This window comes from Lolium perenne, chromosome 2, assembly GCF_019359855.2.
Source record: "Lolium perenne isolate Kyuss_39 chromosome 2, Kyuss_2.0, whole genome shotgun sequence".
In the NCBI taxonomy this organism is placed as follows: Eukaryota; Viridiplantae; Streptophyta; class Magnoliopsida; order Poales; family Poaceae; genus Lolium; species Lolium perenne.
In genome coordinates, this window is record NC_067245.2 from 140,948,045 (window position 1) to 140,972,842 (window position 24,798).

General features: G+C 41.2%; 1 long non-coding RNA gene across 1 annotated transcript in view; it reads left to right on the forward strand.

Annotated features, from left to right (window-relative positions):
- The first annotated feature begins 12,688 nt into the window (after positions 1-12,688).
- Positions 12,689-24,798, forward strand: part of LOC127333415 (uncharacterized) — a 31,858-nt gene continuing 19,748 nt past the window's right edge. Inside the window, exons 1-2 of the long non-coding RNA XR_011750977.1 lie at positions 12,689-12,767; positions 12,946-15,179. This is a non-coding gene — a long non-coding RNA (uncharacterized lncRNA). The remainder of the gene's footprint in view (positions 12,768-12,945; positions 15,180-24,798) is intronic.

A 24,798-nucleotide genomic window follows, 5' to 3' on the forward strand; every position in this document is an offset into this window, starting at 1 on the left:
TAAATCCTCCCACGAGTGGTTAGCGCGCTCGGTCTTATAAACAGATAACAAGAACTCGGGTCCTAGGGGACACAAGCGAGACAAATATCCGATGCTTTCGCAAAGGGGCTCACCGATGCCTCTGCAATATTATATCCCTTAGCAATTTTAAGTTGTAGCAAAAGTTATCATCATCCTTTTGAAAAGGTGGTACATGTGTCAACATCCCAACAAGATATCCCGAACATTTCGAGATATCAACAGAAAACCCTAAACTTGCCTACGACTCGCAAAGCTGGCAAACAACAAACAACGGTAGGGCGAGGAGGTGTATCTCGAATATATAGGTAACAGGTTGAATAGGACACGTGCCACAACAGAATCGCGACATAAGGATAGCAATAGATCAAAAGAGAGTATGTAAATGTAAAATAGGTGAAGGAGTGGGCTCGCCTGTCAGATCAGAGGTACAAGCACCGACACGATCCTCCAGGGGGAACTCGTACTCCTACTCGAACTAATGTGCGTCGGTGTCTACTCGAGAAGAACCAAAAAGCACATAAAAGGAAAGTATAGCACAAATCAATACAATTATGCAATGCGCAATATGATGCATGATGACATGGCAAGATGATATGTGCAAGCCAAATTAAGTGGGGTGCTCATAATTCACATGAAATGATAAACACCCTCACATATAGTTTTAATTCAGATTTGCAACTTTTAACTTAACCATCCAGGGATGATGTCAATGATGCATGAAGATGCAAGATTTGAATTCCTCACATCTTTATAGATATTAAGTTATAGATATTAAGTTATGAATTTAGCAAAATTCATCAATTTTAGTTCAGATTTGAAAAATGACCCAATTTTAGTTGTTCAAAAGTTGAAACAAAGTTCATGGTTGGGTAGATCATGTTTTTCTGATAAAAAAGGATATAAAGTTTGTCCAATTTGGATTTGTATAAGTGCAGTTTTAAAATGTTTTAAAAACCATCTGTGAGCAATTTTTCTGAGAACTGAAATTTGAATTGAGCTGAAACATTTATATAGGTCTGGAAACTAGCCCAGGTCAATGACCAGTGGGGTCACGTGCCACGTAGGCGCCAGCGTGGCAAAAGCTGCAAAAAGCTTTAGAATACTGCCCCGTCGGTGTGATTCGAACTCAGGTCTCCTGTTTGAGAAACAGGGAGCACAGCCAGTGGGCTGCTCAGGAGGATTTGATTAGAAATAGGTTGCAGATAATGTGTACCATTGGCGGCGTTAACTGAATTTTATGACCTTGAAACTGAAAACTGGACAGCTCACGGTGACAAATTTGGACGAAGATGGCGAGTAGCATGGGCGGTTCTGAATGAGGGTTTTGACGAGTTGAGTGAGTAGGGTGCGACATGACTCAAATGGAACAAGTTTGGGTGAAAACAGAGCAATGTAGTGGCGGCGTGGTTCGACGGAAGTTGAGGCCGTGACAGCGGCGGCGCTCGGCTGAAAACTGCAGATTCACGACACAGTTTTGTATCGACGATAGCGTTGTCTACAGGCGATGAAATCGAGTGATTCCAAAATCAAAGTCGTAGCCCTCACTCTCAGCTTTCCAACGGTGTGAAGAAAGCGTGCTGACGTGGCCTGTGCTGGCGGTGAGATGCGTCGGCAGTCGCTGTCCCGTAGCAGTAGAAAAGAAAAACTGGGCGTTTTTTACGAACTTGGTTTCGTTCTCCTCTCATCTCTCCCATTTCAACTCGAACCAGAGATGCAGGAGCACATGTAGAAGGGAGATGGGGTGCTGCTGCTCACCCTGGGGTTGGCGGCGAAGAGAAACGGCCGGAAAGGAAGAAAAACGTGCAGCAACCGTCGGTGGTCGAGAAGAAGGCGCGACGGCGAGGATGATTCCAAGCAGAACTTGGCGGCTCGAGTTCCGAGAACAGACTTCGAGGAAGAGGGAGCCGAGGCGGTTCCGTTCCACTGCTCAGGTTGGCTCGAGCTGGTCCATGGCGACGGCGGCGGACGGCGGACGGCGGCGAGCTGCGGTGGTTTTTGTGGCCGGGGTTGGAAGCAGGTGGCGTCGTAGATGGGGAGAAAAGCTAGGGTTCAGCTGAGGCTACACTGGACGTTTTAAGGAGGAGAAAAGGGCAACGTGGTGTGCATCCAGGAAGAGGAGGTAGCGTTGAACTGGGCTCAGCCCTTGCATCTCTCCTTAGACAGGTACGTGAGTTTTGTCTGCTGGTTAGATTAGTTGGGCTGCACGTTGTTACGTTAGATGGGCTGGGCTAGTTTTAGGTTTTGCTTTTTTGTTTTGTTTTATAAACCATTTGAAGTTGCCAACTTTTATGAAATTTTGAGATGAGAATATTTTGAAGTTGAACTGCATTTTGAATTCAGGGAAGATCTCAAGCATTGCATACCAACATGGTAGGCTTGAGGAAAAATAAAAGAAGAAAAGAATTAGAGGGAGCCTTTGATATTACTTCATATAAATGTTCAAACACTACCCGGCCAGCCAGGGGGTCTGAGAGGGGCAAATAATCTGGGTCGTTGTTTCTATCGTGCACAGTAAATATTTGGTCCCGCTTTCCACTGCATCCGTTGGATGTATAGTACCTCTGTCCAGATTTAATTGACTTCTATCAATACGGTACTTATTCATTAGCCTTCCCTCTCCCGCGTCGATTAAATAGGAACGGAGGGAGTAGTTTTCTTTCACCGGTAGTTTCCCTGAATTGGTCCGTGACGGCTGGCACCAGACTCATGCGGGACCGCCAGACAGAGGCAGAGACAGCAGATCGCTTGGGTCATCTTTCTTGGCCATTCTTTTCCCACGCGCGTGAGGCGCGGTGAAACCCTAGATCGGTCAAACACTCCCCCAGCCCAATCGTCTGCCTGCTCTCCTCCCCCAATCCCGCCTCCTTGCTCCGCTGCCCAATCCCCGCCTCTCTCTACTCCTCCAATCACCACCTCCTCCTCCATCGAGTTGGACAAAGCTGAGTGCAGCGGAGCAAGCAACGGGAGCCGCCGCTATTGAGGTGTTGGAGGAGGTGGCCGTGCGGGAGGCCGGGTCGGGGCCTAGCGGTGAGGAGGTGGCCGCCGGGCGAATCGGGGCAGGAGCAGCGGGATCTGGGGCAGGACGAGCGACGGCGTTGTGGTGACGTCTCTGTCAGGAATCGGGGCGGGATCTGGGGCAAGACAGGCGGGATCTCGATGGAGGGGGTCCTCGGCGATGCGTAAGCTACTGGCGGCGAGGAGGAAGACGCTCTGCGACATCACCAACCTGAGGCGGCCGCTGGCGGCTGAGGAGGGGTCGAGGTGAGGCAGCAGCATGGGGCTAAGGTTCGTCTAGGTTCACTTCTCCTTTCTCTCAGCTCTCACTCTTGTTTCTCTCCCGTATCTGCAGACAATAGGTGGCCCTAGGTCGGCTCTTGGGCGTTGAGGAGCAGGAGTAGGCAACTCTGGGACGGCTCTGGTGGCGGCACCGGGTGAAGGTATTGCTGGGAGCATTGCTGGCCAAGAGGATGAGCTGCAGCCTCCCCTTTCTCTCTCCCTACTTCTTGTATTTTAGTTCGTTTGCTGCCAATTTAGATCGACCTAATCATCGTTTTTTTCTCATATGATTGGATTTTTGTGCTTGGTGGAGCAGGTAGGACACAGACAGGCACAAACGGGAGAAGGTGCTCATGGGACTCGTTGCCGATGTCAAGGTCAGAATCTCCTGAATCTCCTTCTCCACTGCCCGAGATGTTTGTCGCTGCGAGAGATTCGTCCATTTTCTTTAGGGTCAACAGTCTGTTGGCGTGGACACCGTCATTCTCACGGGCACATTCAAGCAGCGATGGTGATCTTGCCAATTCAATCTGCTTGCGAGGCTAATCCTAGGTTCCGTTCTGCTCTTGCAGGCCTGGTTTACATGTGTCTCCAGGATGCCGATGTAGGATAACGTTGCATAGAAAACAAAAATTTTCCTACCGCGAACACGCAATCCAAGCCAAGATGCAATCTAGAAGACGGTAGCAACGAGGGGGTATCGAGTCTCACCCTTGAAGAGATTCCAAAGCCTACAAGATGAGGCTCTTGTTGCTGCGGTAGACGATCACTTGCCGCTTGCAAAAGCGCGTAGAAGATCTTGATCACGATCGGTTCCGGCGCCACGAACGGGCAGCACCTCCGTACTCGGTCACACGTTCGGTTGTTGATGAAGACGACGTCCACCTCCCCGTTCCAGCGGGCAGCGGAAGTAGTAGCTCCTCTTGAATCCGACAGCACGACGGCATGGTGTCGGTGGCGGTGTAGAAGTCCGGCGGAGCTTCGCTAAGCTACGCGGGCAATATGGAGTGGAGGAGCAAAGCTAGGGTTTGGGAGGGGGTGGCCGGCCACTCAAGGGGGGCGGCCAGCTTATGGTCTTGGGGTTAGCCGGCCCCCTCCCTTGGCCCCTCATTATATAGGTGGATCCCAAGTGTTGGTGTCCAAGTCTTCGAATAAGACCCGAAACCAAAACCTTCCATAGGAGGGGGGAAACCTAGCCCAACTAGGACTCCCACCCAAAGGTGGGATTCCCACCTCCCATGTGGGGGGGTGGCCGGCCCCCTATGGTGGAGTCCACTTGGGACTCCACCCCCACTAGGGCTGGCCGGCCATGGAGGTGGAGTCCCTTGTGGACTCCACCTTCCTTGGTGGTTTCTTCCGGACTTTTCTAGAACCTTCTAGAACCTTCCATAGAACCTTCCGCGACATTTTATTTCACATAAAATGACATCCTATATATGAATCTTATTCTCCGGACCATTCCGGAACTCCTCGTGATGTCCGGGATCTCATCCGGGACTCCGAACAAATATTCGAACTCCATTCCATAATTCAAGTGCTACCATTTCAACATCCAACTTTAAGTGTGTCACCCTACGGTTCGAGAACTATGCGGACATGGTTGAGTACTCACTCCGACCAATAACCAATAGCGGGATCTGGAGATCCATAATGGCTCCCACATATTCAACGATGACTTTAGTGATCGAATGAACCATACACATATATTACCAATTCCCTTTGTCTCGCGATATTTTACTTGTCCGAGGTTTGATCTTCGGTATCACTCTATACCTTGTTCAACCTCGTCTCTGACAAGTACTCTTTACTCGTACCGTGGTATGTGGTCTCTTATGAACTCATTCATATGCTTGCAAGACATTAGACGACATTCCACCGAGAGGGCCCGGAGTATATCTATCCGTCATCGGGATGGACAAATCCCACTGTTGATCCATATGCCTCAACTCATACTTTCCGGATACTTAATCCCACCTTTATAGCCACCCATTTACGCAGTGGTGTTTGGTGTAATCAAAGTACCTTTCCGGTATAAGTGATTTACATGATCTCATGGTCATAAGGACTAGGTAACTATGTATCGAAAGCTTATAGCAAATAACTTAATGACGAGATCTTATGCTACGCTTAAATGGGTGTGTCCATTACATCATTCACACAATGACATAACCTTGTTATTAATAACATCCAATGTTCATGATTATGAAACTAATCATCCATTAATCAACAAGCTAGTTTAAGAGGCATACTAGGGACTTCTTGTTTGTCTACATATCACACATGTACTAATGTTTCGGTTAATACAATTCTAGCATGATATATAAACATTTATCATAAACATAAAGATATAAATAATAACCACTTTATTATTGCCTCTAGGGCATATCTCCTTCGAGTCTCCCACTTGCACTAGAGTCAATAATCTAGATTACATTGTAATATACCTAACACCCATGGCATTTTGGTGTTGGTCATGCTTTGCCCTAGGGAGAGCTTTAGTCAATGGATCTGCTACATTCAGATCGGTGTGTACTTTGCAAATCTTTACTTCTCCATCTTCGATGTACTCGCGAATCGAGTGGTAACGCAGCTTGATATGCTTCAGCCTCTTGTGTGACCTTGGCTCTTGTGCATTGGCGATGGCACCCATGTTATCACAGTAAATGATTAATGGGTCCAATGCACTAGGAACCACACCGAGCTCTACAATGAACCTCTTCATCCATACCGCTTCGATGAAGCCTCTGAAGCCGCTATGTACTCGATTCTGTTGAAGACTTCGCCACCGTGCACCTTTGCTTCGAGCTTGCCCAGCTTACTGCAGCACCATTCAATATAAACACGTACCCAGACTGTGACTTAGAGTCATCAGGATCGGTGTTCCAACTTGCATCGGTGTAACTTGTTACAACGAGCTCTTGGTCACCTCCATAACAAAGAAACATATCCTTAGTTCTTTTCAAGTACTTCAGGATATTCTTGACCGCTGTCCGATGTTCCATTCTGGATCACTTTGATATCTGCTAGTCAAACTAACGGCATGTGCTATATCCGGTCTTGTACATAGCATGGCATACATGATAGATCCTACTGCCGAGGCATAGGGGATGTTACTCATCCTTTCTCTTTCTTCTGTAGTAGCCGGTCCTTGAGTTTTACTCAATACCTTGCACAGTAACATAGGTAAGAACCCTTTCTTACTTTCGTCCATTCTAAACTTCTTTAGAATCTTGTCCGAGATATGTACTCTGTGATAGCCCTATTAGGCGTCTTGATCTATCTCTATAAATCTTGATGCCTAATATATACGATGCTTCACCAAGGTCTTTCATTGAAAAACTATTATTCAAATAACCCTTAACAACTTTGCTTAATAGTTCTATATCATTCCCGATCAATAATATGTCATCTACATATAATATCGGGAATGCTAAAGAGCTCCCACTCACTTTCTTGTAAATACAGGCCTCTCCATGACACTTTGTATAAACCCGAAGTCTTTGATCACCTTATCAAAGCGTCGGTTCCAACTTCTTGATGCTTGCTTCGGTCCATAGATTGAGCGCTGAAGTTTGCATACTTTGTCGGCATTTTTAGGATCGACAAAACCTTTGGGTTGTACCATATACAACTCTTCCTCAATGTCTCCATTAAGGAACGCCGTTTTGACATCCATACGCAAATCTCATAATCGAAAAATGCAGCTATTGCTAACAAAATCCTCACAGATTTTAGCTTCGCTACAGGTGAGAAAGTCTCATCGTAGTCAACTCCTTGAATTTGTCGGAAACCCTTTGCGACAAGTCGAGCTTTATAGACGATAATATTACCATCGGCATCTGTTTTTCTCTTGAAGATCCATTTATTCTCGACAGCCTTTCGGCTATCAGGTAAGTCTACCAAAGTCCATACTTTGTTATCATACATGGATCCCATTTCGGATTTCATGGCTTCTTGCCATTTGTTGGAATCTGGGCTCATCATCGCTTCTTCATACGTCGCAGGGTCCTCATCATTGTTATCTACAATCATGACATTTAGACAAGGATCATACCAATCGGGAGTGGCACGTTCCCTTGTCGATCTGCGAGGTTCGATGGTTTCCTCGTTCGAAGTTTCATGATCATTATCATTAGCTTCCTCTGTTGCCGGTGTAGGCGGTACAGTACAACTTCGATGCTTGCGCTACTCGATCAACGAGTATAGATTCATCAATCTCATCGAGTTCTACTTTTCTTCCAGTCACTTCTTTAGTGAGAAATTCTTTCTCAAGAAAGGTTCCGTTCTTAGCAACAAAGATTTTGCCTTCGGATCTGTGATAGAAAGTGTACCCTATAGTTTCCTTAGGGTAACCTATGAAGACGCATTTCTCCGCTTTGGGTTCTAGCTTGTCCGGTTGTAACTTCTTTACATAGGCTTCGCAACCCCAAACTTTCAGGAACGACAGCTTAGGTTTCTTATTAAACCATAATTCATACGGTGTCGTTTCTACGGATTTTGATGGTGCTCTATTTAAAGTGAATGCGGCTGTCTCTAATGCATAACTCCAAAATGATAACGGCAAATCAGTAAGAGACATCATACTACGAACCATATCTAAGAGAGTTCGATTACGACGTTCGGACACACCGTTTCGTTGAGGTGTTCCCGGCGGTGTCAATTGTGAAAGTATTCCGCATTTCTTTAAATGCATGCCAAACTCATAACTCAGATATTCACCTCCACGATCGGATCGTAGAAATTTGATTTTCTTGTTACGTTGATTTTCTACTTCACTTTGAAATTCCTTAAACTTCTCGAAAGTTTCGGATTTATGTTTCATGAAATAGATATACCCATATCTACTCGGATCATCTGTGAAGGTTAGAACATAACGATGACCACCGCGCGATGCTACGCTCATTGGTCCACATACATCGGTATGTATGATTTCCAATAAGTCGGTAGCTCGCTCCATCATACCGAAAATGGAGTCTTTGTCATTTTTCCCATTAGACATGCTTCGCATCTATCAAGTGACTCAAAGTCAAGTGATTCAAGTAATCCATCGGTATGGAGTTTCTTCATGCGTTTCACTCCAATATGACCAAGGCAGCGATTGCCACATATAAGTAGAATTATCATTAAGTTTAATTCGCTTGGCATCAATGTTATGTATATGCGTATCACTACTATCGAGATCTAACAGAAATAAGCCATTCTTTTGTGGTGCTCGACCATAAAAGATATTATTCATAAAAATAGAACAACCATTATTCTCAGACTTGAATGAATAACCGTCTTGCATTAAACAAGATCCGGATATAATGTTCATGCTCAACGCAGGTACATAATAGCAATTATTTAGGCTTAAAACTAATCCCGAAGGTAGATGTAGAGGAAGTGTGCCGACTGCGATCACATTGACCTTGGATCCATTTCCAACGCGCATCGTCACTTCATCTTTCAGCAGTTGTCGTTTATTTTTTAGTTCTGTTTCGAGTTACAAATATGAGCAACCGAACCAGTATCAAATACCAGGTACTAGAACGAGAACTAGTGAGATAAACATCTATAACATGTATATCAGATATACCTTCTTTCTTCTTCTTGACAAGGCCGCTCTTGAGATCAGCCGAGATACTTGGAGCAATTACGCTTCCGGTGTCCCTTCTCCTTGCGATAATAGCACTCGGCATCGGGCTTAGGGCCGTTCTTAGGTTTCATAGGAGGCGTGGCAGCTTTCTTGCCACCCTTCTTGAATTTTCCCTTAGACTTGCCCTGTTTCTTGAAACTGGTGGTCTTGTTGACCATCAACACTTGGTGCTCTTTCTTGATCTCAATCTCAGCAGCTTTTAGCATGCCAAAGAGTTCGAGTAACTCCTTGTTCATGTTCTGCATATTGTAGTTCATCACAAAGTTCTTGTAACTTGGTGGCGGTGATTGAAGGACACGATTAATCCCGATCTGTTAGGAATCACTATTCCCAAGTCATGAGTTTCTTCGCATGCCCGGTCATGGCGAGCATGTGCTCACTAACGGAGCTGCCTTCTTCCATCATACAGCTGAAGAAATGTTTCGATGCTTCATAGCATTCCACTGCCGCATGAGTCTCGAATATAGCTTTCAGCTCATTCATCAACTCATGAGGATCATGGTGCTCAAAACGTTTTTGAAGATCGGATTCCGGATCGCACGGGATGGCACACCGAACTTGAGAGTACCGAGTTTTCCGAGTCGCGTAAACAGCTTTTACTTCATCGGATTCATCTTCTGCGGGAGGGTCACCTAGCGGTGCATCAAGCACAAATTGCAGATTTCCGCCGAGAGGAAGATCCTCACATGACGGAACCAGTCGGTGAAGTTGCTACCGTTGCTCTTAAGTTTCTCTTTCTCTAGGAACTGATTAAAATTGATTGGGGACGCCATCTCTACAACATATATTTGCAATAGTTTAGACTAAGTTTATGACAAATTGAGTTCAAATTTTAATTTAACATAATTAAAACCCTAGGTGAACTCCCACTCAAAACAATATCCCTCGCATTGTCTTAGTGATCACACGAACCAAATCCACCGCACCTAAACCCGATCATCACGAGAAAAGGTGTGATTTCAATGGCGAACACTCAAAGTGTTCATCATATCAACCATATGATTCATGCTCTACCTTTCGGTATCACGTGTTCCGAGACCATGTCCGTACATGCTAGGCTCGTCAAGGCCACCTTAGTATCCGCATGTGCAAAGCATCTTGCACCCGTTGTATGTACTTATCGAATCTATCACATCCGATCATCACGAGATGCTTCGAAACGATAAGACTTGATAACGGTGCTACTAAGGATGAACACTTTATTATCTTGAGATTTTAGTGAGGGATCATCTTATAATGCTACCGTCGCGATCTAAGCAAAATAAGATGCATAAAAGGATTAACATCACATGCAGTTCATATGTGATATGATATGGCCCTTTTGTCTTTGCGCCTTTGATCTTCATCTCCAAAGCACGGACATGATCTCCATCATCTTCGGGCATGATCTCCATCATCGTCGGCGAAGCACCAAGGTCAATGGCACCGTCTTCATGATTGTCCTCCATGTAGCAACTATTACAACTACTTTGAAATACTACTCAACATGAAATTTAAAGACAACCATAAGGCTCCTGCCGGTTGCCACAATACAATAATGATCATCTCATACATATTCATCATCACATTATGGCCATATCACATCACCAAACCCTGCAAAAACAAGTTAGACGCTCTCTAATTTGGTTTGCATATTTTACGTGGTTTAGGGTTTTCGATATAGATCTAATCTACCTACGAACATGAACCACAACGTTGATACTAATGTTGTCAATAGAAGAGTAAATTGAATCTTTACTATAGTAGGAGAGACAGACACCCGCAAAGCCTCTTATGCAATACAAGTTGCATGTCGAACGAGGAACAAGTCTCATGAACGCGGTCATGTAAAGTTAGTCCGAGCCGCTTCATCCCACTATGCCATAAAGATGCAAAGTACTCAAACTAAAGATAACAAGAGCATCAACGCCCACAAACCATTGTGTTCTACTCGTGCAACCATCTATGCATAGACACGGCTACGATACCACTTTGTAGGATAACGTTGCATAGAAAACAAAAATTTTCCTACCGCGAACACGCAATCCAAGCCAAGATGCAATCTAGAAGACGGTAGCAACGAGGGGTATCGAGTCTCACCCTTGAAGAGATTCCAAAGCCTACAAGATGAGGCTCTTGTTGCTGCGGTAGACGATCACTTGCCGCTTGCAAAAGCGCGTAGAAGATCTTGATCACGATCGGTTCCGGCGCCACGCACGGGCAGCACCTCCGTGCTCGGTCACACGTTCGGTTGTTGATGAAGACGACGTCCACCTCCCCGTTCCAGCGGGCAGCGGAAGTAGTAGCTCCTCTTGAATCCGACAGCACGACGGCGTGGTGTCGGTGGCGGTGTAGAAGTCCGGCGGAGCTTCGCTAAGCTACGCGGGCAATATGGAGTGGAGGAGCAAAGCTAGGGTTTGGGAGGGGTGGCCGGCCACTCAAGGGCGGCCAGCTTATGGTCTTGGGGTTAGCCGGCCCCCTCCCTTGGCCCCTCATTATATAGGTGGATCCCAAGTGTTGGTGTCCAAGTCTTCGAATAAGACCCGAAACCAAAACCTTCCATAGGAGGGGGAAACCTAGCCCAACTAGGACTCCCACCCAAAGGTGGGATTCCCACCTCCCATGTGGGGGTGGCCGGCCCCCTATGGTGGAGTCCACTTGGGACTCCACCCCCACTAGGGCTGGCCGGCCATGGAGGTGGAGTCCCTTGTGGACTCCACCTTCCTTGGTGGTTTCTTCCGGACTTTTCTAGAACCTTCTAGAACCTTCCATAGAACCTTCCGCGACATTTTATTTCACATAAAATGACATCCTATATATGAATCTTATTCTCCGGACCATTCCGGAACTCCTCGTGATGTCCGGGATCTCATCCGGGACTCCGAACAAATATTCGAACTCCATTCCATAATTCAAGTGCTACCATTTCAACATCCAACTTTAAGTGTGTCACCCTACGGTTCGAGAACTATGCGGACATGGTTGAGTACTCACTCCGACCAATAACCAATAGCGGGATCTGGAGATCCATAATGGCTCCCACATATTCAACGATGACTTTAGTGATCGAATGAACCATACACATATATTACCAATTCCCTTTGTCTCGCGATATTTTACTTGTCCGAGGTTTGATCTTCGGTATCACTCTATACCTTGTTCAACCTCGTCTCCTGACAAGTACTCTTTACTCGTACCGTGGTATGTGGTCTCTTATGAACTCATTCATATGCTTGCAAGACATTAGACGACATTCCACCGAGAGGGCCCAGAGTATATCTATCCGTCATCGGGATGGACAAATCCCACTGTTGATCCATATGCCTCAACTCATACTTTCCGGATACTTAATCCCACCTTTATAGCCACCCATTTACGCAGTGGTGTTTGGTGTAATCAAAGTACCTTTCCGGTATAAGTGATTTACATGATCTCATGGTCATAAGGACTAGGTAACTATGTATCGAAAGCTTATAGCAAATAACTTAATGACGAGATCTTATGCTACGCTTAAATGGGTGTGTCCATTACATCATTCACACAATGACATAACCTTGTTATTAATAACATCCAATGTTCATGATTATGAAACTAATCATCCATTAATCAACAAGCTAGTTTAAGAGGCATACTAGGGACTTCTTGTTTGTCTACATATCACACATGTACTAATGTTTCGGTTAATACAATTCTAGCATGATATATAAACATTTATCATAAACATAAAGATATAAATAATAACCACTTTATTATTGCCTCTAGGGCATATCTCCTTCAGCCGATTCATGGCGAGCCTAATCCTATGTGCGGTTGTTGCTCTCGCAGGCTTAATTCACATGTGTGTCTAGAATTTTAGGTACCTTTTGTCCCTCTCCCTTTTGATATCAAGCACCACATTGTTTTAATCCCTTAGTTTGTTTCATGGCCTCTTCTATTAATCAAGTGGGAAGAGTTTGCTGTTGTTTACATATAGCCATTGTATTTTTTTAATCCATCTAAACAACGTTGCTTTGTTTCCTTGCTGTTTCCTTTAGATCATGATGAGGTTGCCAATCCATATTGCTTCCGGTCATTAGCGGAGGCTGTTGTTTGGGAGATGGTGTAGTACATGGTACTAGGTCTACTCGCTCCCCGAACCAGAGCAAGGTATATTGCTTTGAATCCTACCCATTTGTATTACATAGCCACATTGTGTTATGACTAGAAAAGACCCCTTTTTGCGAGTGCTTAATAGCTGCAGGTCGACCTAATATTTTTGGGAACAAGCATAAATATATTTCTTTAAATCCTACCCATTTCCACTACATAGCAATATAGTGCTATGATAAGCTTACCAACAGGTTCTTGGTGCTAGATTCTTTAAACACAGTAGCTTAACTGATGAAAAATTCTACTTTACCAGTATGAAGGAGAAACTTAGAAACTCACAATGATGCCATCACCAATTAATTTTGAGCGTATATATAATTTTTTAATTCTTGGTGATCGGGGTGCAGATGATTAAGGTATTAAGTAATATCCCTAAATGAAAAGTTGCAGCACTCTTCGGTTCAGTACTTCAGTTTTCAGTTAACAATGGACTAGTTCCTTTAATTTCTTTTGGGAGTATGTCCTTTGGTTCAACAATTAATATTCTTACGTGTAGAGTTGATATCATAGTCCAAAGATTGCTGGCTGAATTCTATAACCGACCTATCATCACATACATAGTTCTTATATGCCCTCTTAATGACAATAGTTAGCATGCACACTATGTTCTGTGTAAGCTACGTTTCTTTTAAATATGATTATTCATCTTTCACTATAACTACCATGATCTGTATTCCTATAGGTGGTTAATCAAATATATTATGTACTGTTAGCAGCTAACATACACTACCCACCATTCAATTAACCATCATCCCCATGATGTCTGCAAGACATCTATTTACTTGGAAGATTTAAATCTACTGCTGCCCACATAGGTATGCTCTGTACGGATCCAATTACAAGCCCGGTGTAGATATAAACTATGGATAACATCATGCTCAAATTATTTTAGGCCTGATTTTGGCCCTGTGCCTGTATTTTCTTGATTTTATCCTTCTTTTGAAATTCTTCATATAGGAAGCAACATTTTCATGCCCCAATCCAGAATATGCAGAGAAGATGATCACTGCAATTTATGAAGTACGGGTTGATGGAAATTTGATTGGTGGGACGGTCACATGTGTATTTCCTGAAATGTTTCTCATGTAAGTATTACCATGTTCTGTTCGTTCTGGTGTGTTCCGGGATAACAAGCCAAGTAAGGCCCCCTCTATTTGTTTTATAATATAATGAGCATGCTTTCGGCTACATCATATATAGTAGCAGAATGACTTTGAATTTCAGGTATAATTTATAGGGGTCACACTCCTTTTGCTATAATCTGTATATTTGGAACACCAGGTAAGCATATCAGGTAAATGAAAAGGGTTGGCCAATACTGAATGAGGGTAACGCTACTTGCAGAGTAATTACAGAATGAACTTAGTCAGCATTTGCCTTTGTTTATCTACTCGAATTACTGTATTTGTTTTGCACCTTTAAGCTCTCCTTATAACGACTTGGTTTATTTTCCATTTGTGAAATAATGGTTTGTAGACTTAAGACAGCCCATTGGTATAATCACCACATTTACTTTGGTTGGAGTTATATTTTTGTATGAATTTGTGAGGAGCTCACCAAGTTAAACAAACATCATTTTGTGTTTGGCTATTTCTGTCTATTAAACTAGATGATACCCCGCGCGTTGCGGCGGGAATCTTTGCTAAAAAATAGAATTTATTAACCATCAATTAGAAATAAATGAGAACTGACAGAGAAGTTTTGTGAATTTGAGCTGATATATTATTCCCATGTCATGTATAAATTCTACGGTTACTATTCGGAGGTCATTTGAATGTTTCTCTGTCACGGTGAGTGTTCGAAAGATTGTCTTGGTTTGGTAGTCACTTAAAATTTCTCGGTATTGTACTCTACTAATCGCAATGTTTATAAATAGAATAATTTAACTATCTTGTGTTGGTGAATCTGTTCTCTTATTTGTTAATATCTTCAATTCAAATTTGGTTCAGATTTGTAAACAATGTTGCTAATTCCGTACAATTTACTAATTCCCTGCTTGTCTTTCTAATAGTGTTTGGTGCTTGAAAATAAAATTGATGTTGGCCTTTTTATTTTTACCACGAGTATTATCCTGAAGCTAGCCTGCCTCTTCTCGTGATCTCATTTATCCAATGTGCATGTAAGTTCCCCCACTTTTCTTTTTTTTGTCCTGTCTACATTTATCTTTATGTTGGTACAACATTTTATAGGGTGTTTTATAGGGGTGGTACATGTAATATCCCAGGTAATGGGGTTACAAAAATAGAGGAAACATATGTGTGCATTGCATTCATGCATAGAAAATCTGCGGAATTTTCGCGCTTTAAAGTAAAACAGTCACAGTAACTGAAGTTTCACTTGACCTTGGTGAAATTGAAGTAGTTCATCAAGTCAAGCGCTATAAACCTCAATGTAACTTTGTTAAAACCTTGTTTTGATTTGATCTAAGGGTTTAGATCAAATGGAATTAATATTCAACACAACATCACCTTACTCAATGATCAATTGCTTGATCTATTAAAAGATTATAATATGGAAATCCGTGTCATCACTTATGAACACCAATTCAATTGCAAATCAAGTAACCATAATTGGAGAAACTATTCTTCACTTATCTTCTCCATATCATAAACTAATCCATGATCCTACCATGAAACCTCATGGTATTCATTCCACATCAACATTGGAAACATGATAAGGAGATCAACTCTAGCAATATATATTCTTCTCTATTCCAAATTATATCACATCAAACTTAGAGAGGTGAGAGTTCTATAATAATTATTAGAGAAGCATTAACAAACCTTGAGATAAATCTTGGAAATACATCCAAGTATTTAAATCATCATCCCTAAGAGGAACCCTAGGATCTCATTCAAGATATTCCCTAGAGAGAGAATCCATTTATGTTAACCATAGATATTGGTGACCACACCATTCTCTATGAAGCTTAACCTTAGGTTAGTATCAAAGACCTTTCCAAATGAGAGAGATCAATCATACAAATCATAGCTTTACTTATTTAAGAATAAGTGAAAACCATTGCACTAAAGTATTAGATTTGTAAACCATTTCATCTTGGAGGGGTGAGATAATCAAATATCCAATTGGATAAGATAATATCCATGAGTTGATGAAATAGGGAGGAGACTAATCCAACTAAGAGAACCAAGTGGAATCTTAGCCTAGATACCTAATGAGATATTAGGAATACACCATAAACCCTAGAATAACTATTCCTATGAAAGAGAGCTCAAGCTATGGTGCTACACTCAAATTAATTGAGGCAACACTTGAATGTGAGGGAGAGAACTATCCATATACCAGATGATTATATCATCATTGATCAAGTAGAACCCTAACATAATATCTCAGGCATTCTCCTGGGATATGATCTATTAAGACAATGCTTCATAATAGAAGTGAGAAACCCTAATTCATGAGAGATCCTAAGGAAGCCAACCCTTGATCATTATGAAATGAGTAATGATCATAAACCCTAAGAACTTGAGGTAAAGATATTAAGAACAAGATGATCATGCCTAAACCATGGTCATGCCCTAGAGATATGGGAGGATAAGTTAAAACCTAATAGGATAAACAGATATCATTCACCACATGAAATAATAGGGAGGTAACTAGTAATCAACCATAGGCTTATATCCCAACCTTAACTTGTGAACCACTTGGTGATCATAAATAGAATCCTACCATATCCATACTTCAGAAATTAAACAACCTAAGAAAACCTTAGAGTTAAACTCTATACTTTATATGGTGAGAAACCATATATCCATATGACCAAAGCTAAATATAAAAAGAACTATAACCATTGTAGTTACTTAAATGATAAATTGAGGTTAACAATAGAAGCCAATTGGTAGAAGATAAAACTAATTCTCAATATCATAGTAACTAGAGGAGAACATAAATGTTTAGTAAACAACCACCTTATCATGATTAGGGGAGATTAAACCCTAGCACATGCAATATGGTGTCATCTCAACTCTACAACCCAGAATTATATCTCCAACCTAGTTGTGAATAACTTGGGTGATTACAATTATAAAACCAGACCATAATTGAGGTTCAAACCAATTGCTCATTAGATAAATTCTATGCTTCACTAATTAACCCTAAGAAACATCTAGTGCTTAAATTCATAATTAAATCCATGGGTGGTGATCAACCACTTATCTCTGTAAATAAAGCCCAACCTTGATGAGAGTAATGCATACTCTAGGATTTTAAGTTATATTTAAAATATAGTACTAATACTAACCTTGATTTTGGGTTATTGTCAAACCTACAAAATCCTAAGAAAATGTTGCTCACATGAAATGCCAGTAATTAATTCCTCAAATGGAAACCAAGACATAGTAACAATCTCTGAAATACTTTGAGATGAAAATATCAACTCTCATAATTCTAAACAGAATTGATTGCATAATAAAAAGAGAATTAAAGTAAAAAATATAAGACTATGTCCAAATGTTATTTTAATTACATTCACAAATAAGCAAATAATTCAATATAAAATATGAATTCAAAATAGAACAAGGAAACAATAGTCAGTATACTAAATCTCGAATGAATGAGCATAATTACAAATTATTTACAAACAGTATTGAATTCATATATGAACCTAAATAATAAATATAAAAGAGAATTATAAAACAGAAAAGAAAAGAGGAAAAAATATAGAAGAGGAGACTTACCTGCCTCACCTGGCCGAGCAGCCCAGCACACAGCCCAGCACGCAGCCCAGAGGCAGCCCAAGACGAGCCCAGCAACCACAGCCCATACCCCTTCGTCTAAATATCTCGGGACGAAGTCGTCCTCATCCTCTCCTCGCGCGGGGGTGACAGCACGAAGCCGTGCTCGGCTTCGACTCGCCGGTGGCAGCTTCTCCTCGACCGTCGACGTGACGAGGCGCATCCTGGCGCCGTATAAAGGCCCGCAACGAACCCTAGCCCTCGAGTTCTTCCTCCCTGCTCCAAGAATTCTTCCCAGATGAAACCCTAGCTCGCCCCGGTCATCTCCCTCGCCGCCGTTCAGAGCCATCCCTAACCTCGCCGTGACCACCACTGAGACCAACGTCCTCGACTCATTCACCATGCACAAGGAATCAAGCTGAAACGCCCTCAATCGAACGCTCCAGGTCGTCTTCTCCGACGCCGGCATCAGCAAATTCCGGCGAACCGGACCTCCCCTTGCCACGCCGACAAGCCCTGCGTGCTCCTGGTGAGCTACTTATCCTCATAGCATGCACGCTTTGCTCGATTGCGTCCCGAATCGTCGCCGCGTCGTTGAACCGTGAGCACCGCCGCAGCACTTCACCGACGAGCTTGCTCCGGCGACCAAATAAGGGCGGCGTTGGTACTAGCTTGTTCACCTCGACGCGCTGAGCCTCGTAGTGTAGGTAGTTAACCCGCGCGAGCGCCGTATCGCCGGCGACGACCACCTCTGGCCGCCGGTGAGGCACTTGGTTGCCACGTCGGCACCACGTGGCCGCCAGCGTGGACACGGCCCACCAGTCATGGACTGTGTGGGTATCCTGTCCGTGTAGCTTCAGCTATTTTTAGTGTAAATTCAAATTTCACAAATTGCTGCAACTTTACCGAAATAAATCAAATTCATTTCAATTCTGAAAAATACCAAATGAGATATCAAAATGATCCTAAAAATAAACTCTATCCAATAAAAATATAATATGAAATTTTTATTTTTAATAAAAATTCAATTAATTAATACTTGTTATTTAAGCCTTATTTATTAATTCTAAATTCAATTAAAATTCAATAATTAGGAAAACTCTTCAAATTAAATAAAAACCAGTAAATAAATAAAGAAAACATTAAAACAAATTTTCTTTATTTATCATTTGTTAAATCTTTATTAGTGAGAATTAAACCCTAATTAATAATTACCTAATTATTAATTATTTAAAATAATAAAATACCAAATTCAATATTATTTTTATTCCCAAATTATTAATAACTTCAACTTTAAATTGAAGTTATTAATCATAGAACTATATGGTGATTAAGAAACCCTAGTTCCATATGGTAGAAAAATAGGAACTCATCATTTCATGTGTAACCCTAAAACCCTAATTCAATTAGGAACCTTAGCTCCACTACTTCATATGAACCCTAAATTATTCCCAAACATAAACCCTAAGTAACACGTGATCATGTTACTTCATTAGTAACCATAGATTCATATTTAGAAACTAAATGCTTGTTCAAATCCACATAACATATGGGAACCCTATCACTACTAATTAGCATCCCATGTGTTCATCTTAATCAAACCTAGTTCCTATCACAAGGATCTCATCTTTAATTAACCTTAACTAGCATCACACCATTGTGATGAGCTCCAATAGCATCTATACCCAATATCTATCATTATATCCCATACACACTAAACCCTATTAGTGTGAGATAATAATTAAACATCCTATTTAGGAAACCACCATTTCTTACTTAGTGAATCCAATAACAAAACCTAGACAACCTCAAACCTAATTGATATACTTCTTATTACTTAAAAAGTATGTTCTTCAAAAGTTATTCTTTTAAAGAAAATAAGGAATCATCATCAATCCTGCTTATAAGGACCTATAAACCCTAGCCAGCTATCACTAGCAAGATAAACCAACCTTAACAACAACCATGTATAATGAAATTGCTTAGGATGCCTAGGCTTATCTTAACCTTACAAGCCCTAGGTGTTGATGAATCCAACTCTGTTGGGACCCATCTAATATTTACTCCAGCAACTACCTGAAACCATAGTCAACCATAGAAACCCAGCCTAATTACCATACTTGTTCTTTATCAAAGAACATGTTCTTCAAAAGTTAATCTTTCAAAGTATATGATAATTAATCATTAACCATGCCATATAGTGCTAAAACCAACCACTATTCATTACATGTTAAGATTATACCAGATGTTATTGTTATGTGCTATTAGTGTTATTATTATTTATTACAGCACCTGTTTATGATAACAAGCAACCAATTCTTAATAAAAACCTTGTTTGTGAATCTTTGAATCACTCTAAAAGTGTAACACAGTCTAAAACAAATCATTTCAACTCACTAATCCTAAATCATCGGGGTTAGGTCATGCTTAGAGCGATTGCATCTCATTCTTATGCATTATTGCATCCTTGCCAATCTTTTAAACATCGTCCTTACCGGACGATGATGCTATTTCAGAATTTGGAGTTATTACGCATCGAAGACCTTGTCTGCATAATCTTGCAGTCAAGAAAGGCAAGTTCATCACTTGCTCATGTCATTTGAGTATTTCTATCAAATTATTTGCAAAGTACTATGGTTATCACTATTGCATAAAAACCAAAACCACTACTTTCATAACTATGAATATGACTATGTGGTGGGCAATGAAACCATGGATTGTGTTGATATGGTGGAGGTTCCATTGCAATGGTTTATATCCATCTAGGATTAAACAACAAATGTCATCAATGATTCTTGTGCCGTAATAACCGTGTTAACCATAAGATCTGAAATGGGACGGACTAGTCAATCGTATTTCCACCTCTTGTACATCAACGGATGCGCTTATCGTAGCAGTTGTATCTTGTGGAGCAACTTGTGGGTGGGGAACCCATTCTAAGTCCCCACGGTTATGCTGTGCATACCGTAGCGGTTGCGGCTTGCGGAACAACTTGAGGGTGGGGATCCCACTCTAATTCCCCACGGTAATGTGGTCTATGATGGGTTGCAGCTACCGGCGAAGGAGTTTGGTTCGATCCCAGACTGTTGTCGTGGTCGGGGTCCGTCCTTAAATGGTGTAAGTGGACCGACGAGGACCCAGGGTCGGGGTTTGCAACAAAGGGTGGGTGTGCGAGGTAGCGGAGGAATATGATTGGCTATGACCTTGTACCGGGCCTCACACCATAGGAAGTGTGGACGAGCTCGCGGCTCGGTTGGCACCAAGGTTAAGATCTCTTATGGGTAAAGCAACAGACCTCTGCAGAGTGTAAAGAACCGTGACCTGTCACTCCCTGTTCCGGGATATGGAACTGCGAACGCGGCCAGAAAGGAGCTCCATGAAGTTCTAGTAAACCGGTGAAGGCTGACGGACATAGTTCTTCTGAATAAAAGCAACCTTTTGAAGAAATGATTATGAAAACCTACATTGGTATTAGACTTTCTGGTCTAATGCTGTAGCTAGTGCATTAAACACCTCTTTCCTATAATGAACTTGTTGAGTACGCTCATACTCATCCCACTCTTAAATCGCCTGCTTAGATATGTAGGCATCGAAGGAGGATCTACAGTGCAACTCGAAGGCCAAGGAGTCAATAGCTACTTCAAGAGACAGGACCCTGTCAGAGGAGTCAGATACCACATCCAACATGGAGAAAACCTAGTTTAGCCATAGAAGGGAACTAGTTCCCTAAACCTAGCTCCTATTTAGCTAGAATCTATTCATAGCCCCTATAGCTAGTCAAATACTCTACAAATAGAGTTCGTGATAGGATTAGACTACGAGTCGTTCTTCTGGAATTTATTTGCAGTTTTACCTCATTGTAAAGTAGGAGGCTGTGATGATCTTATGTAACAGAGTCAATGTTGTAATTCTATAGACATGCCTTGGACCTGCATATGTTTCTGTTGTACCACTCTGAGCGATATAATACTAGTGGAATAGTGTTTCATTGGTGTTATATCAGACTTGCATACTACACCATGCAGTGGTATGCCGGGTCATCCACAGTTGGTATCAGAGCAAATGCTTTGACCCTAGGATTAAAACCTTTAAAGGAGACCTATAGGATTGGTAGTGTCTATAGGAAGTTGTCTTAGTTAAACCAAATACTTTTTATGACTTGAGATGGATATTCACTTGAGAATAATCCTGACACACTTGAGTCAACCTTTTTACCTATGTTTCCTAAGTAAAGTTAGATAGCCAATTCCAAGTATGTAGAACATCAATAAGTCCTTAACACAATAGATGAGTAGATCACAGTTGGTATACAATACATGGCAGTCCAAAGAGAGGATACAACCATAAGGAAGATATCCTATTGGAAGATGTATACCAACACATGTTATGATTAAATAAAAATATTCAGACCTGTAATAGGAGTAATATCAAATGATAAAGATAATTAAGATATCATAATAGAAAATATAGACCAAGTTAAGTAATGAGTAAGTAATTATCCAAACTTGTGAAACAATTGATAGTAAGTGATAACTATAAGTTATGTGAGGTAGTATAGACCATGATGAGTCAATCATGGGAAATAAGGAAGAGTGATAGGAATAATATATGTCTACTTAAATGGTAGAGTTGTTACTCATATATGATTCACCTGAGAATCATTATGTGATGGACTAGAACCTCATAATTAATTAAGAGGAGTACAATAAGAAGCCAAGTGCAAAACAATAGTGTAAGAATTGTGCTTCAAAACAATGGGAAGTGTGCCAAGCACATCAAGACCATATGTTTATGGTAGAAACACTTTGAAGTATCGGAGCAATATTCCAAATTGTTATGAGTTAAGAGTAGCAATATTAGAACCCAGATATACCATGTGAAATAGTCCTCAACCAAAATGGAAGTTAAGTTAGTACTTCCAAAGAAAATTAGGTTAATTATAACTATCCTAGACCACTTTGTTTCAAGTTTATCTCATTGCAATTGTGCAATTCAGGTAAATGTCAAGACAAATAGTAGAATGCCAACTATATGTGCTAAGTATCACAATATAAACTATCTTATGTGGTGTTATATACTACACATCAGAGCCTGATGTTTAGAGATGTCTTACTCAACAATCATATTCAGGCCTATGATGATGTGTATTATATGCACAAAGCTGAATCTTCTTGGATTTTATTGGATTTTCATTGTTTGACTAGATCCATACATGAAGTTCGACTTTGATATGCAAATGCATGTTGCAATATCAAGTTCTGACTTGATGCTATAGATCTAGAGGGTAATAGTATTCGTGTGAGGAAGCGACGAATTCTGGAAGATTCTGAAGATAAGATGAAGGTTCATCAAATAAAGGAAACAAAGTTGTGGGAAGTAACCACGATACTCTGAAGGAAGTACCAATCAAAACTCATGCTTTACCTCAATAGAGGAGTACTTTAGTACATAAGAAGCATGAAGGTGAGAAATCTGGTGATTATGGAGTAGTAGAAGTAGAACCATAGTCATTATGGAAGAGGGAATGCATGGGAAATCACTTAGGATACTATATTCATAGTGTCAGCTAGTGGTTTTCTTGCAAAATAAACCCTGACAGAAGGAAGATGACCTATGAAACCATAGCAGAGATAAGAAGACCATAGTTGGTATCAGAAGACCACAGTTGTGGTATAGGATCAATACTGCGAGATAAAGTAGAAGATGTCTCGTCCAGCTGATCAGAGCCTATGATAGAACCCATTTTTTAGATAACAAATAGCCACAATTGGTATCAAGTAGGCCACCATTGGATTATTTGTACCAAGAAGTTGTGAACAAATAAAATTTTGTTAGCCAAATAACAATGATCCATAATCATTTAGTAGGAGGATTCATGTTGGGTGTCCACAATTGAGTGGATACACCACAAGTATTCTTCGTGAGATTTTTAGAAAAGTACAAACCATAAGCTAGACTTAGACCAATATTCCAACCATCAATCCAATGGTTGGAAGAAAAGGAGCTGAAGACCATAAGAAAACTCTAAGGGGTAGAGTAAAGATTGAGTTGGCTGTATAATAACTCAATATTTTGAGCAAGATAGTTGATGAAGGTCTAAGCTGAGAGGAGGTTCGATCTTATTTTCATAAGATTAATGAACACTACTTTCAGAAGGATGTCAGACTAGAAGCCGAGGTTCATACCTCGAGGAAGTAAGAAGTGAATTATAACTTGAGAAAGTGAGTAGTAGTGACTCAGAAGTACAAAACCTCAAGTAAGTCATGGATAAGGAAGTTGAACGAAGTTAATATTAGAGACCTAATAAAGCTCAAATAGGCCAAAGACCGAAGAAGATTGAATATACCAATACCAAAGACTAATAGAATAATTCCTTTCATGGAACCTAAATGACCCAAAATAGATATAGGTATCAACTATAATCCCTGATTGGATGGACTAAATGAGTCTAATCCATTCTTAGGGAAATAAATCATCATGACCATTTCCATGGTAAGTACCTTACTTAGTACCATCATTGCAGTTTTGGTAGTAAGGGAAAACAAAGACCTATTTTATCAAATAGGAGAATGTTATCCAATTAGTCCTCAATTAAGACTGTCAGAACAAGAAGAAGTCTCAATCATTGAATCTTCAATGAGAAAGGAAACAAGATTATAGAGTTGGAAGAAATCAATGAATCAAAGTAAGAACCATGGTTCAGAGACAAACCCTAATGGATTCCAGGAAGAATCTGGACAAGGGATATATTCAATTATATCTAGTGAGATCCATACGGAGTTCGAGAAAAGTCGTAGTCTTCACAAGTCAGATCCACGCTTCGGAAACATGAGAGAGTTCAAACTTCGAGGACGAAGTTTAGTTTAAGGGGTAGAGACTGTAATATCCCAGGTAATGGGGTTACAAAAATAGAGGAAACAGATGTGTGCATTGCATTCATGCATAGAAAATCTGGGGAATTTTCGCGCTTTAAAGTAAAACGGTCACAGTAACTGAAGTTTCACTTGACCTTGGTGAAATTGAATTAGTTCATCAAGTCAAGCG